This window comes from Phyllobates terribilis, unplaced genomic scaffold (genome assembly GCF_046119375.1).
Source record: "Phyllobates terribilis strain yellow unplaced genomic scaffold, ASM4611937v1 Scaffold_3__8_contigs__length_932513732, whole genome shotgun sequence".
NCBI lineage: Eukaryota > Metazoa > Chordata > Amphibia > Anura > Dendrobatidae > Phyllobates > Phyllobates terribilis.
In genome coordinates this window covers 634,258,766-634,272,636 of record NW_027362763.1, presented here as the reverse complement: position 1 = coordinate 634,272,636, position 13,871 = coordinate 634,258,766, and positions in this window count along the sequence as shown.

The following is a 13,871-nucleotide window of genomic DNA, read 5'->3' as shown; positions in this document are numbered from 1 at the left end:
CCCCAGGAGAGTTCCAAATGTGTGTGGGTAGAATATATATCCCACGGGGGTAAAATTGAAAAAAGTTGAAAACATTTCTTTGGGGGATTTAAGTCATTTTTCCAGCGTTTATCAGACTTTCAGATAGGAGAAATGTCAGTGAGCATTCCGATTTCAGTTCCAGAGCGATTCGCCCAATGAGTCCTTGATATTTAGCCGTTTTCAGCCAATTTTCTGGATTTTTGAAAATGTCACTTTTTTGTGAAAATATCCACTAAATGAGGGAATAATATGTGTGAGGGTACCACAGGAGAGTTCCAAATGTGTGTGGGTAGAATATATATCCCACGGGGGTAAAATTGAAAAAAGTTGAAAACATTTTTTTGGGGGATTTAAGTCATTTTTCCGGCGTTTATCAGACTTTCAGATAGGAGAAATGTCAGTGAGCATTCCGATTTCAGTTCCAGAGCGATTTGCCCAATGAGTCCTTGATATTTAGTCGTTTTCAGCCAATTTTCTGGATTTTTGAAAATTTCATTTTTTTGTGAAAATATCCACTAAATGAGGGAATAATATGTGTGAGGGTAACACAGGAGAGTTCCAAATGTGTGTGGGTAGAATATATATCCCACGGGGGTAAAATTGAAAAAAGTTGAAAAAATTTTTTTTTGCGACTTAGTCATTTTTCCGGCGTTTATCAGACTTTCAGATAGGGGAAATGTCAGTGAGCGTTCCGATTTCAGTTCCAGAGCGATTCGCCCAATGAGTCCTTGATATTTAGTCGTTTTCAGCCAATTTTTTGGATTTTTGAAAATGTCACTTTTTTGTGAAAATATCCACTAAATGAGGGAACAATATGTGTGAGGGTGCCCCAGGAGAGTTCCAAATGTGTGTGGGTAGAATATATATCCCACGGGGGTAAAATTGAAAAAAGTTGAAAACATTTTTTTTTTGGACTTAGTCATTTTACCGGCGTTTATCAGACTTTCAGATAGGGCAAATGTCAGTGAGCGTTCCGATTTCAGTTCCAGAGCGATTCGCCCAATGAGTCCTTGATATTTAGCCGTTTTCAGCCAATTTTCTGGATTTTTGAAAATGTCACTTTTTTGTGAAAATATCTACTAAATGAGGGAATAATATGCGTGAGCGTACCCCAGGAGAGTTCCAAATGTGTGTGGGTAGAATATATATCCCACGGGGGTAAAATTGAAAAAAGTTGAAAACATTTTTTTTTGGGACTTAGTCATTTTTCCGGAGTTTATCAGACTTTCAGATAGGGCAAATGTCAGTGAGCGTTCCGATTTCAGTTCCAGAGCGATTCGCCCAATGAGTCCTTGATATTTAGACGTTTTAAGCCAATTTTCTGGATTTTTGAAAATTTCACTTTTTTGTGAAAATATCCACTAAATGAGGGAATAATATGTGTGAGGGTACCCCAGGAGAGTTCCAAATGTGTGTGGGAAGAATATATATCCCACGGGGGTAAAATTGAAAAAAGTTGAACAAATTTTTTTTTTGGACTCAGTCATTTTTCCGGCGTTTATCAGACTTTCAGATAGGGCAAATGTCAGTGAGCGTTCCGATTTCAGTTCCAGAGCGATTCGCCCATTGAGTCCTTGATATTTAGTCATTTTCAGCCAATTTTCTGGATTTTTGAAAATTTCACTTTTTTGTGAAAATATCCACTAAATGAGGGAATAATATGTGTGAGGGTATCCTAGGAGAGTTCCAAATGTGTGTGGGTAGAATATATATCCCACGGGGGTAAAATTGAAAAAAGTTGAAAACATTTTTTTTGGTACTTAGTCATTTTTCCGGAGTTTATCAGACCTTCAGATAGGGCAAATGTCAGTGAGCGTTCCGATTTCAGTTCCAGAGCGATTCGCCCAATGAGTCCTTGATATTTAGTCATTTTCAGCCAATTTTTTGGATTTTTGAAAATTTCACTTTTTGTGAAAATATCCACTAAATGAGGGAATAATATGTGTGATAGTGCCCCAGGAGAGTTCCAAATGTGTGTGGGAAGAATATATATCCCACGGGGGTAAAATTGAAAGGAGTTGAAAATTTTTTTTTCGGGGATTTAAGTCATTTTTCCGGCGTTTATCAGACTTTCAGATAGGGGAAATGTCAGTGAGCTTTCCGATTTCAGTTCCAGAGCCATTCGCCCAATGAGTCCTTGATATTTAGTCGTTTTAAGCCAATTTTTTGGATTTTTGAAAATTTCACTTTTTGTGAAAATATCCACTAAATGAGGGAATAATATGTGTGAGGGTACCTCAGGAGAGTTCCAAATGTGTGTGGGTAGAATATATATCCCACGGGGGTAAAATTGAAAAAAGTTGAAAACATTTTTTTTTGGGACTTAGTCATTTTTCCGGAGTTTATCAGAATTTCAGATAGGGCAAATGTCAGTGAGCGTTCCGATTTCAGTTCCAGAGCGATTCGCCCAATGAGTCCTTGATATTTAGTCATTTTCAGCCAATTTTTTGGATTTTTGAAAATTTCACTTTTTGTGAAAATATCCACTAAATGAGGGAATAATATGTGTGAGGGTACCTCAGGAGAGTTCCAAATGTGTGTGGGTAGAATATATATCCCACGGGGTTAAAATTGAAAGAAGTTGAAAAAATTTTTTGGGGGGATTTAAGTCATTTTTCCAGCGTTTATCAGACTTTCAGATAGGGGAAATGTCAGTGAGCTTTCCGATTTCAGTTCCAGAGCCATTCGCCCAATGAGTCCTTGATATTTAGTCGTTTTCAGCCAATTTTCTGGATTTTTGAAAATTTCAGTTTTTCGTGAAAATATCCACTAAATGAGGGAATAATATGTGTGAGGGTACCCCAGGAGAGTTCCAAATGTGTGTGGGTAGAATATATATCCCACGGGGGTAAAATTGAAAAATGTTGAAAACATTTTTTTTTTGGACTTAGTCATTTTACCGGCGTTTATCAGACTTTCAGATAGGGCAAATGTCAGTGAGCGTTCCGATTTCAGTTCCAGAGCGATTCGCCCAATGAGTCCTTGATATTTAGTCATTTTCAGCCAATTTTTTGGATTTTTGAAAATTTCACTTTTTGTGAAAATATCCACTACATGAGGGAATAATATGTGTGAGGGTACCTCAGGAGAGTTCCAAATGTGTGTGGGTAGAATATATATCCCACGGGGGTAAAATTGAAAGAAGTTTAAAAAATTTTTTTTGGGGATTTAAGTCATTTTTCCGGCGTTTATCAGACTTTCAGATAGGGGAAATGTCAGTGAGCTTTCCGATTTCAGTTCCAGAGCGATTCGCCCAATGAGTCCTTGATATTTAGTCGTTTTCAGCCAATTTTTTGGATTTTTGAAAATGTCACTTTTTTGTGAAAATATCCACTAAATGAGGGAACAATATGTGTGAGGATACCCCAGGAGAGTTCCAAATGTGTGTGGGTAGAATATATATCCCACGGGGGTAAAATTGAAAAAAGTTGAAAACATTTCTTTGGGGGATTTAAGTCATTTTTCCAGCGTTTATCAGACTTTCAGATAGGAGAAATGTCAGTGAGCATTCCGATTTCAGTTCCAGAGCGATTCGCCCAATGAGTCCTTGATATTTAGCCGTTTTCAGCCAATTTTCTGGATTTTTGAAAATGTCACTTTTTTGTGAAAATATCCACTAAATGAGGGAATAATATGTGTGAGGGTACCACAGGAGAGTTCCAAATGTGTGTGGGTAGAATATATATCCCACGGGGGTAAAATTGAAAAAAGTTGAAAACATTTTTTTGGGGGATTTAAGTCATTTTTCCGGCGTTTATCAGACTTTCAGATAGGAGAAATGTCAGTGAGCATTCCGATTTCAGTTCCAGAGCGATTTGCCCAATGAGTCCTTGATATTTAGTCGTTTTCAGCCAATTTTCTGGATTTTTGAAAATTTCATTTTTTTGTGAAAATATCCACTAAATGAGGGAATAATATGTGTGAGGGTAACACAGGAGAGTTCCAAATGTGTGTGGGTAGAATATATATCCCACGGGGGTAAAATTGAAAAAAGTTGAAAAAATTTTTTTTTGCGACTTAGTCATTTTTCCGGCGTTTATCAGACTTTCAGATAGGGGAAATGTCAGTGAGCGTTCCGATTTCAGTTCCAGAGCGATTCGCCCAATGAGTCCTTGATATTTAGTCGTTTTCAGCCAATTTTTTGGATTTTTGAAAATGTCACTTTTTTGTGAAAATATCCACTAAATGAGGGAACAATATGTGTGAGGGTGCCCCAGGAGAGTTCCAAATGTGTGTGGGTAGAATATATATCCCACGGGGGTAAAATTGAAAAAAGTTGAAAACATTTTTTTTTTGGACTTAGTCATTTTACCGGCGTTTATCAGACTTTCAGATAGGGCAAATGTCAGTGAGCGTTCCGATTTCAGTTCCAGAGCGATTCGCCCAATGAGTCCTTGATATTTAGCCGTTTTCAGCCAATTTTCTGGATTTTTGAAAATGTCACTTTTTTGTGAAAATATCTACTAAATGAGGGAATAATATGCGTGAGCGTACCCCAGGAGAGTTCCAAATGTGTGTGGGTAGAATATATATCCCACGGGGGTAAAATTGAAAAAAGTTGAAAACATTTTTTTTTGGGACTTAGTCATTTTTCCGGAGTTTATCAGACTTTCAGATAGGGCAAATGTCAGTGAGCGTTCCGATTTCAGTTCCAGAGCGATTCGCCCAATGAGTCCTTGATATTTAGTCATTTTCAGCCAATTTTTTGGATTTTTGAAAATTTTACTTTTTGTGAAAATATCCACTAAATGAGGGAATGATATGTGTGAGGGTACCTCAGGAGAGTTCCAAATGTGTGTGGGTAGAATATATATCCCACGGGGGTAAAATTGAAAAAAGTTGAAAACATTTTTTTTTGGGACTTAGTCATTTTTCCGGAGTTTATCAGACTTTCAGATAGGGCAAATGTCAGTGAGCGTTCCGATTTCAGTTCCAGAGCGATTCGCCCAATGAGTCCTTGATATTTAGTCATTTTCAGCCAATTTTTTGGATTTTTGAAAATTTCACTTTTTGTGAAAATATCCACTAAATGAGGGAATAATATCTGTGAGGGTACCTCAGGAGAATTCCAAATGTGTGTGGGTAGAATATATATCCCACGGGGGTAAAATTGAAAGAAGTTGAAAACATTTTTTTGGGGGATTTAAGTCATTTTTCCAGCGTTTATCAGACTTTCAGATAGGAGAAATGTCAGTGAGCATTCCGATTTCAGTTCCAGAGCGATTTGCCCAATGAGTCCTTGATATTTAGTCGTTTTCAGCCAATTTTCTGGATTTTTGAAAATGTCAGTTTTTTGTGAAAATATCCACTAAATGAGGGAATAATATGTGTGAGGGTACCCCAGGAGAGTTCCAAATGTGTGTGGGTAGAATATATATCCCACGGGGGTAAAATTGAAAAAAGTTGAAAACATTTTTTTTTGGGACTTAGTCATTTTTCCGGAGTTTATCAGACTTTCAGATAGGGCAAATGTCAGTGAGCGTTCCGATTTCAGTTCCAGAGCGATTCGCCCAATGAGTCCTTGATATTTAGTCGTTTTCAGCCAATTTTCTGGATTTTTGAAAATGTCACTTTTTTGTGAAAATATCCACTAAATGAGGGAATAATATGTGTGAGGGTACCACAGGAGAGTTCCAAATGTGTGTGGGTAGAATATATATCCCACGGGGGTAAAATTGAAAAAAGTTGAAAATTTTTTTTTGCGACTTAGTCATTTTTCCGGCGTTTATCAGACTTTCAGATAGGGGAAATGTCAGTGAGCGTTCCGATTTCAGTTCCAGAGCGATTCGCCCAATGAGTCCTTGATATTTAGTCGTTTTCAGCCAATTTTTTGGATTTTTGAAAATGTCACTTTTTTGTGAAAATATCCACTAAATGAGGGAATAATATGTGTGAGGGTACCCCAGGAGAGTTCCAAATGTGTGTGGGAAGAATATATATCCCACGGGGGTAAAATTGAAAAAAGTTGAACAAATTTTTTTTTTGGACTCAGTCATTTTTCCGGCGTTTATCAGACTTTCAGATAGGGCAAATGTCAGTGAGCGTTCCGATTTCAGTTCCAGAGCGATTCGCCCATTGAGTCCTTGATATTTAGTCATTTTCAGCCAATTTTCTGGATTTTTGAAAATTTCACTTTTTTGTGAAAATATCCACTAAATGAGGGAATAATATGTGTGAGGGTATCCTAGGAGAGTTCCAAATGTGTGTGGGTAGAATATATATCCCACGGGGGTAAAATTGAAAAAGGTTTAAAAAAAATTTTTTTTGGACTTAGTCATTTTTCCGGCATTTATCAGACTTTCAGATAGGGGAAGTGTCAGTGAGCGTTTCAATTTCAGTTCCAGAGCGATTCGCCCAAAGAGTCCTTGATATTTAGTCGTTTTCAGATAATTTTCTGAATTTTTGAAAATTTCATTTTTTGTGTGAAAATATCCACTAAATGAGGGAATAATATGTGTGAGGGTACCCCAGGAGAGTTCCAAATGTGTGTGGGCAGAATATATATCCCACGGGGGTAAAATTGAAAAAAGTTGAAAAAAAATTTTTTTTGGAGTTAGTCATTTTTCCGGCGTTTATCAGACTTTCAGATAGGGGAAATGTCAGTGAGCGTTCCGATTTCAGTTCCAGAGCGATTTGCCCAATGAGTACTTGTTATTTAGTTGTTTTCAGCCAATTTTATGGATTTTTGAAAATTTCACTTTTTTGTGAAAATACCCACTAAATGAGGGAATAATATGTGTGAGGGTACCCCAGGAGAGTTCCAAATGTGTGTGGGTAGAATATATATCCCACGGGGGTAAAATTGAAAAAAGTTGAAAACATTTTTTTTTTGGACTCAGTCATTTTTCCGGCGTTTATCAGACTTTCAGATAGGGCAAATGTCAGTGAGCGTTCCAATTTCAGTTCCAGAGCGATTCGCCCAATGAGTCTTTGATATTTAGTCGTTTTCAGCCAATTTTCTGGATTTTTGAAAATTTCACTTTTTTGTGAAAATATCCACTAAATGAGGGAATAATATGTGTGAGGGTATCCTAGGAGAGTTCCAAATGTGTGTGGGTAGAATATATATCCCACGGGGGTAAAATTGAAAAAGGTTTAAAAAAAATTTTTTTTGGACTTAGTCATTTTTCCGGCATTTATCAGACTTTCAGATAGGGGAAATGTCAGTGAGCGTTTCAATTTCAGTTCCAGAGCGATTCGCCCAATGAGTCCTTGATATTTAGTCGTTTTCAGCCAATATTTTGGATTTTTGAAAATTTCACTTTTTTGTGAAAATATCCACTAAATGAGGGAATAATATGTGTGAGGGTACCCCAGGAGAGTTCCAAATGTGTGTGTGAAGAATATATATCCCACGGGGGTAAAATTGAAAAAAGTTGAAAAAAATTTTTTTTTGGACTTAGTCAGTTTACCGGCGTTTATCCGACTTTCAGATAGGGAAAATGTCAGTGAGCATTCCGTTTTCAGTTCCAGAGCGATTCGCCCAATGAGTCCTTGATATTTAGTCGTTTTAAGCCAATTTTCTGGATTTTTGAAAATTTCACTTTTTTGTGAAAATATCCACTAAATGAGGGAATAATATGTGTGAGGGTACCCCAGGAGAGTTCCAAATGTGTGTGTGAAGAATATATATCCCACGGGGGTAAAATTGAAAAAAGTTGAAAACATTTTTTTTTTGGACTTAGTCATTTTACCGGCGTTTATCAGACTTTCAGATAGGGCAAATGTCAGTGAACGTTCCGATTTCAGTTCCAGAGCGATTCGACCAATGAGTCCTTGATATTTAGTCGTTTTCAGCCAATTTTCTGAATTTTTGAAAATTTCATTTTTTGTGTGAAAATATCCCTAAATGAGGGAATAATATGTGTGAGGGTACCACAGGAGAGCTCCAAATGTGTGTGGGTAGGATATATATCCCACGGGGGTACAAATGAAAAAAGTTGAAAACAATTTTTTTTTTGGACTTAGTCATTTTTCCGGCATTTATCAGACTTTCAGATAGGGGAAATGTTAGTGAGCGTTCCGATTTCAGATCCAGAGCGATTCGCCCAATGAGTCCTTAATATTTAGTCATTTTCAGCCAATTTTTTGGATTTTTGAAAATTTCACTTTTTTGTGAAAATATCCACTAAATGAGGGAATAACATGTGTGAGTGTATCCCAGGAGAGTTCCAAATGTGTGTGGGTAGAATATTTATCCCACGGGGGTAAAATTGAAAAAAGTTGAACAAATTTTTTTTTTGGACTCAGTCATTTTTCCGGCATTTATCACACTTTCAGATAGGGGAAATGTCAGTGAGCATTCCGATTTCAGTTCCAGAGCGATTCGCCCAATGAGTCCATGATATTTAGTCGTTTTCAGCCAATATTTTGGATTTTTGAAAATTTCACTTTTTTGTGAAAATATCCACTAAATGAGGGAATAACATGTGTGAGTGTATCCCAGGAGAGTTCCAAATGTGTGTGGGAAGAATATATATCCCACGGGGGTAATATTGCAAAAAGTTGAAAAAAAATTTTTTTTGGACTTCGTCATTTTTCCGGCGTTTATCCGACTTTCAGTTAGGGAAAATGTCAGTGAGCATTCCGTTTTCAGTTCCAGAGCGATTCGCCCAATGAGTCCTTGATATTTAGCCGTTTTCAGCCAATTTTCTGGATTTTTGAAAATGTCACTTTTTTGTGAAAATATCTACTAAATGAGGGAATAATATGCGTGAGCGTACCCCAGGAGAGTTCCAAATGTGTGTGGGTAGAATATATATCCCACGGGGGTAAAATTGAAAAAAGTTGAAAACATTTTTTTTTGGGACTTAGTCATTTTTCCGGAGTTTATCAGACTTTCAGATAGGGCAAATGTCAGTGAGCGTTCCGATTTCAGTTCCAGAGCGATTCGCCCAATGAGTCCTTGATATTTAGTCATTTTCAGCCAATTTTTTGGATTTTTGAAAATTTCACTTTTTGTGAAAATATCCACTAAATGAGGGAATAATATGTGTGATAGTGCCCCAGGAGAGTTCCAAATGTGTGTGGGAAGAATATATATCCCACGGGGGTAAAATTGAAAGGAGTTGAAAATTTTTTTTTCGGGGATTTAAGTCATTTTTCCGGCGTTTATCAGACTTTCAGATAGGGGAAATGTCAGTGAGCTTTCCGATTTCAGTTCCAGAGCCATTCGCCCAATGAGTCCTTGATATTTAGTCGTTTTAAGCCAATTTTTTGGATTTTTGAAAATTTCACTTTTTGTGAAAATATCCACTAAATGAGGGAATAATATGTGTGAGGGTACCTCAGGAGAGTTCCAAATGTGTGTGGGTAGAATATATATCCCACGGGGGTAAAATTGAAAAAAGTTGAAAACATTTTTTTTTGGGACTTAGTCATTTTTCCGGAGTTTATCAGAATTTCAGATAGGGCAAATGTCAGTGAGCGTTCCGATTTCAGTTCCAGAGCGATTCGCCCAATGAGTCCTTGATATTTAGTCATTTTCAGCCAATTTTTTGGATTTTTGAAAATTTCACTTTTTGTGAAAATATCCACTAAATGAGGGAATAATATGTGTGAGGGTACCTCAGGAGAGTTCCAAATGTGTGTGGGTAGAATATATATCCCACGGGGTTAAAATTGAAAGAAGTTGAAAAAATTTTTTGGGGGGATTTAAGTCATTTTTCCAGCGTTTATCAGACTTTCAGATAGGGGAAATGTCAGTGAGCTTTCCGATTTCAGTTCCAGAGCCATTCGCCCAATGAGTCCTTGATATTTAGTCGTTTTCAGCCAATTTTCTGGATTTTTGAAAATTTCAGTTTTTCGTGAAAATATCCACTAAATGAGGGAATAATATGTGTGAGGGTACCCCAGGAGAGTTCCAAATGTGTGTGGGTAGAATATATATCCCACGGGGGTAAAATTGAAAAATGTTGAAAACATTTTTTTTTTGGACTTAGTCATTTTACCGGCGTTTATCAGACTTTCAGATAGGGCAAATGTCAGTGAGCGTTCCGATTTCAGTTCCAGAGCGATTCGCCCAATGAGTCCTTGATATTTAGTCATTTTCAGCCAATTTTTTGGATTTTTGAAAATTTCACTTTTTGTGAAAATATCCACTAAATGAGGGAATAATATGTGTGAGGGTACCTCAGGAGAGTTCCAAATGTGTGTGGGTAGAATATATATCCCACGGGGGTAAAATTGAAAGAAGTTTAAAAAATTTTTTTTGGGGATTTAAGTCATTTTTCCGGCGTTTATCAGACTTTCAGATAGGGGAAATGTCAGTGAGCTTTCCGATTTCAGTTCCAGAGCGATTCGCCCAATGAGTCCTTGATATTTAGTCGTTTTCAGCCAATTTTTTGGATTTTTGAAAATGTCACTTTTTTGTGAAAATATCCACTAAATGAGGGAACAATATGTGTGAGGATACCCCAGGAGAGTTCCAAATGTGTGTGGGTAGAATATATATCCCACGGGGGTAAAATTGAAAAAAGTTGAAAACATTTCTTTGGGGGATTTAAGTCATTTTTCCAGCGTTTATCAGACTTTCAGATAGGAGAAATGTCAGTGAGCATTCCGATTTCAGTTCCAGAGCGATTCGCCCAATGAGTCCTTGATATTTAGCCGTTTTCAGCCAATTTTCTGGATTTTTGAAAATGTCACTTTTTTGTGAAAATATCCACTAAATGAGGGAATAATATGTGTGAGGGTACCACAGGAGAGTTCCAAATGTGTGTGGGTAGAATATATATCCCACGGGGGTAAAATTGAAAAAAGTTGAAAACATTTTTTTGGGGGATTTAAGTCATTTTTCCGGCGTTTATCAGACTTTCAGATAGGAGAAATGTCAGTGAGCATTCCGATTTCAGTTCCAGAGCGATTTGCCCAATGAGTCCTTGATATTTAGTCGTTTTCAGCCAATTTTCTGGATTTTTGAAAATTTCATTTTTTTGTGAAAATATCCACTAAATGAGGGAATAATATGTGTGAGGGTAACACAGGAGAGTTCCAAATGTGTGTGGGTAGAATATATATCCCACGGGGGTAAAATTGAAAAAAGTTGAAAAAATTTTTTTTTGCGACTTAGTCATTTTTCCGGCGTTTATCAGACTTTCAGATAGGGGAAATGTCAGTGAGCGTTCCGATTTCAGTTCCAGAGCGATTCGCCCAATGAGTCCTTGATATTTAGTCGTTTTCAGCCAATTTTTTGGATTTTTGAAAATGTCACTTTTTTGTGAAAATATCCACTAAATGAGGGAACAATATGTGTGAGGGTGCCCCAGGAGAGTTCCAAATGTGTGTGGGTAGAATATATATCCCACGGGGGTAAAATTGAAAAAAGTTGAAAACATTTTTTTTTTGGACTTAGTCATTTTACCGGCGTTTATCAGACTTTCAGATAGGGCAAATGTCAGTGAGCGTTCCGATTTCAGTTCCAGAGCGATTCGCCCAATGAGTCCTTGATATTTAGCCGTTTTCAGCCAATTTTCTGGATTTTTGAAAATGTCACTTTTTTGTGAAAATATCTACTAAATGAGGGAATAATATGCGTGAGCGTACCCCAGGAGAGTTCCAAATGTGTGTGGGTAGAATATATATCCCACGGGGGTAAAATTGAAAAAAGTTGAAAACATTTTTTTTTGGGACTTAGTCATTTTTCCGGAGTTTATCAGACTTTCAGATAGGGCAAATGTCAGTGAGCGTTCCGATTTCAGTTCCAGAGCGATTCGCCCAATGAGTCCTTGATATTTAGTCATTTTCAGCCAATTTTTTGGATTTTTGAAAATTTTACTTTTTGTGAAAATATCCACTAAATGAGGGAATGATATGTGTGAGGGTACCTCAGGAGAGTTCCAAATGTGTGTGGGTAGAATATATATCCCACGGGGGTAAAATTGAAAAAAGTTGAAAACATTTTTTTTTGGGACTTAGTCATTTTTCCGGAGTTTATCAGACTTTCAGATAGGGCAAATGTCAGTGAGCGTTCCGATTTCAGTTCCAGAGCGATTCGCCCAATGAGTCCTTGATATTTAGTCATTTTCAGCCAATTTTTTGGATTTTTGAAAATTTCACTTTTTGTGAAAATATCCACTAAATGAGGGAATAATATCTGTGAGGGTACCTCAGGAGAATTCCAAATGTGTGTGGGTAGAATATATATCCCACGGGGGTAAAATTGAAAGAAGTTGAAAACATTTTTTTGGGGGATTTAAGTCATTTTTCCAGCGTTTATCAGACTTTCAGATAGGAGAAATGTCAGTGAGCATTCCGATTTCAGTTCCAGAGCGATTTGCCCAATGAGTCCTTGATATTTAGTCGTTTTCAGCCAATTTTCTGGATTTTTGAAAATGTCAGTTTTTTGTGAAAATATCCACTAAATGAGGGAATAATATGTGTGAGGGTACCCCAGGAGAGTTCCAAATGTGTGTGGGTAGAATATATATCCCACGGGGGTAAAATTGAAAAAAGTTGAAAACATTTTTTTTTGGGACTTAGTCATTTTTCCGGAGTTTATCAGACTTTCAGATAGGGCAAATGTCAGTGAGCGTTCCGATTTCAGTTCCAGAGCGATTCGCCCAATGAGTCCTTGATATTTAGTCGTTTTCAGCCAATTTTCTGGATTTTTGAAAATGTCACTTTTTTGTGAAAATATCCACTAAATGAGGGAATAATATGTGTGAGGGTACCACAGGAGAGTTCCAAATGTGTGTGGGTAGAATATATATCCCACGGGGGTAAAATTGAAAAAAGTTGAAAATTTTTTTTTGCGACTTAGTCATTTTTCCGGCGTTTATCAGACTTTCAGATAGGGGAAATGTCAGTGAGCGTTCCGATTTCAGTTCCAGAGCGATTCGCCCAATGAGTCCTTGATATTTAGTCGTTTTCAGCCAATTTTTTGGATTTTTGAAAATGTCACTTTTTTGTGAAAATATCCACTAAATGAGGGAATAATATGTGTGAGGGTACCCCAGGAGAGTTCCAAATGTGTGTGGGAAGAATATATATCCCACGGGGGTAAAATTGAAAAAAGTTGAACAAATTTTTTTTTTGGACTCAGTCATTTTTCCGGCGTTTATCAGACTTTCAGATAGGGCAAATGTCAGTGAGCGTTCCGATTTCAGTTCCAGAGCGATTCGCCCATTGAGTCCTTGATATTTAGTCATTTTCAGCCAATTTTCTGGATTTTTGAAAATTTCACTTTTTTGTGAAAATATCCACTAAATGAGGGAATAATATGTGTGAGGGTATCCTAGGAGAGTTCCAAATGTGTGTGGGTAGAATATATATCCCACGGGGGTAAAATTGAAAAAGGTTTAAAAAAAATTTTTTTTGGACTTAGTCATTTTTCCGGCATTTATCAGACTTTCAGATAGGGGAAGTGTCAGTGAGCGTTTCAATTTCAGTTCCAGAGCGATTCGCCCAATGAGTCCTTGATATTTAGTCGTTTTCAGATAATTTTCTGAATTTTTGAAAATTTCATTTTTTGTGTGAAAATATCCACTAAATGAGGGAATAATATGTGTGAGGGTACCCCAGGAGAGTTCCAAATGTGTGTGGGCAGAATATATATCCCACGGGGGTAAAATTGAAAAAAGTTGAAAAAAAATTTTTTTTGGAGTTAGTCATTTTTCCGGCGTTTATCAGACTTTCAGATAGGGGAAATGTCAGTGAGCGTTCCGATTTCAGTTCCAGAGCGATTTGCCCAATGAGTACTTGTTATTTAGTTGTTTTCAGCCAATTTTATGGATTTTTGAAAATTTCACTTTTTTGTGAAAATACCCACTAAATGAGGGAATAATATGTGTGAGGGTACCCCAGGAGAGTTCCAAATGTGTGTGGGTAGAATATATATCCCACGGGGGTAA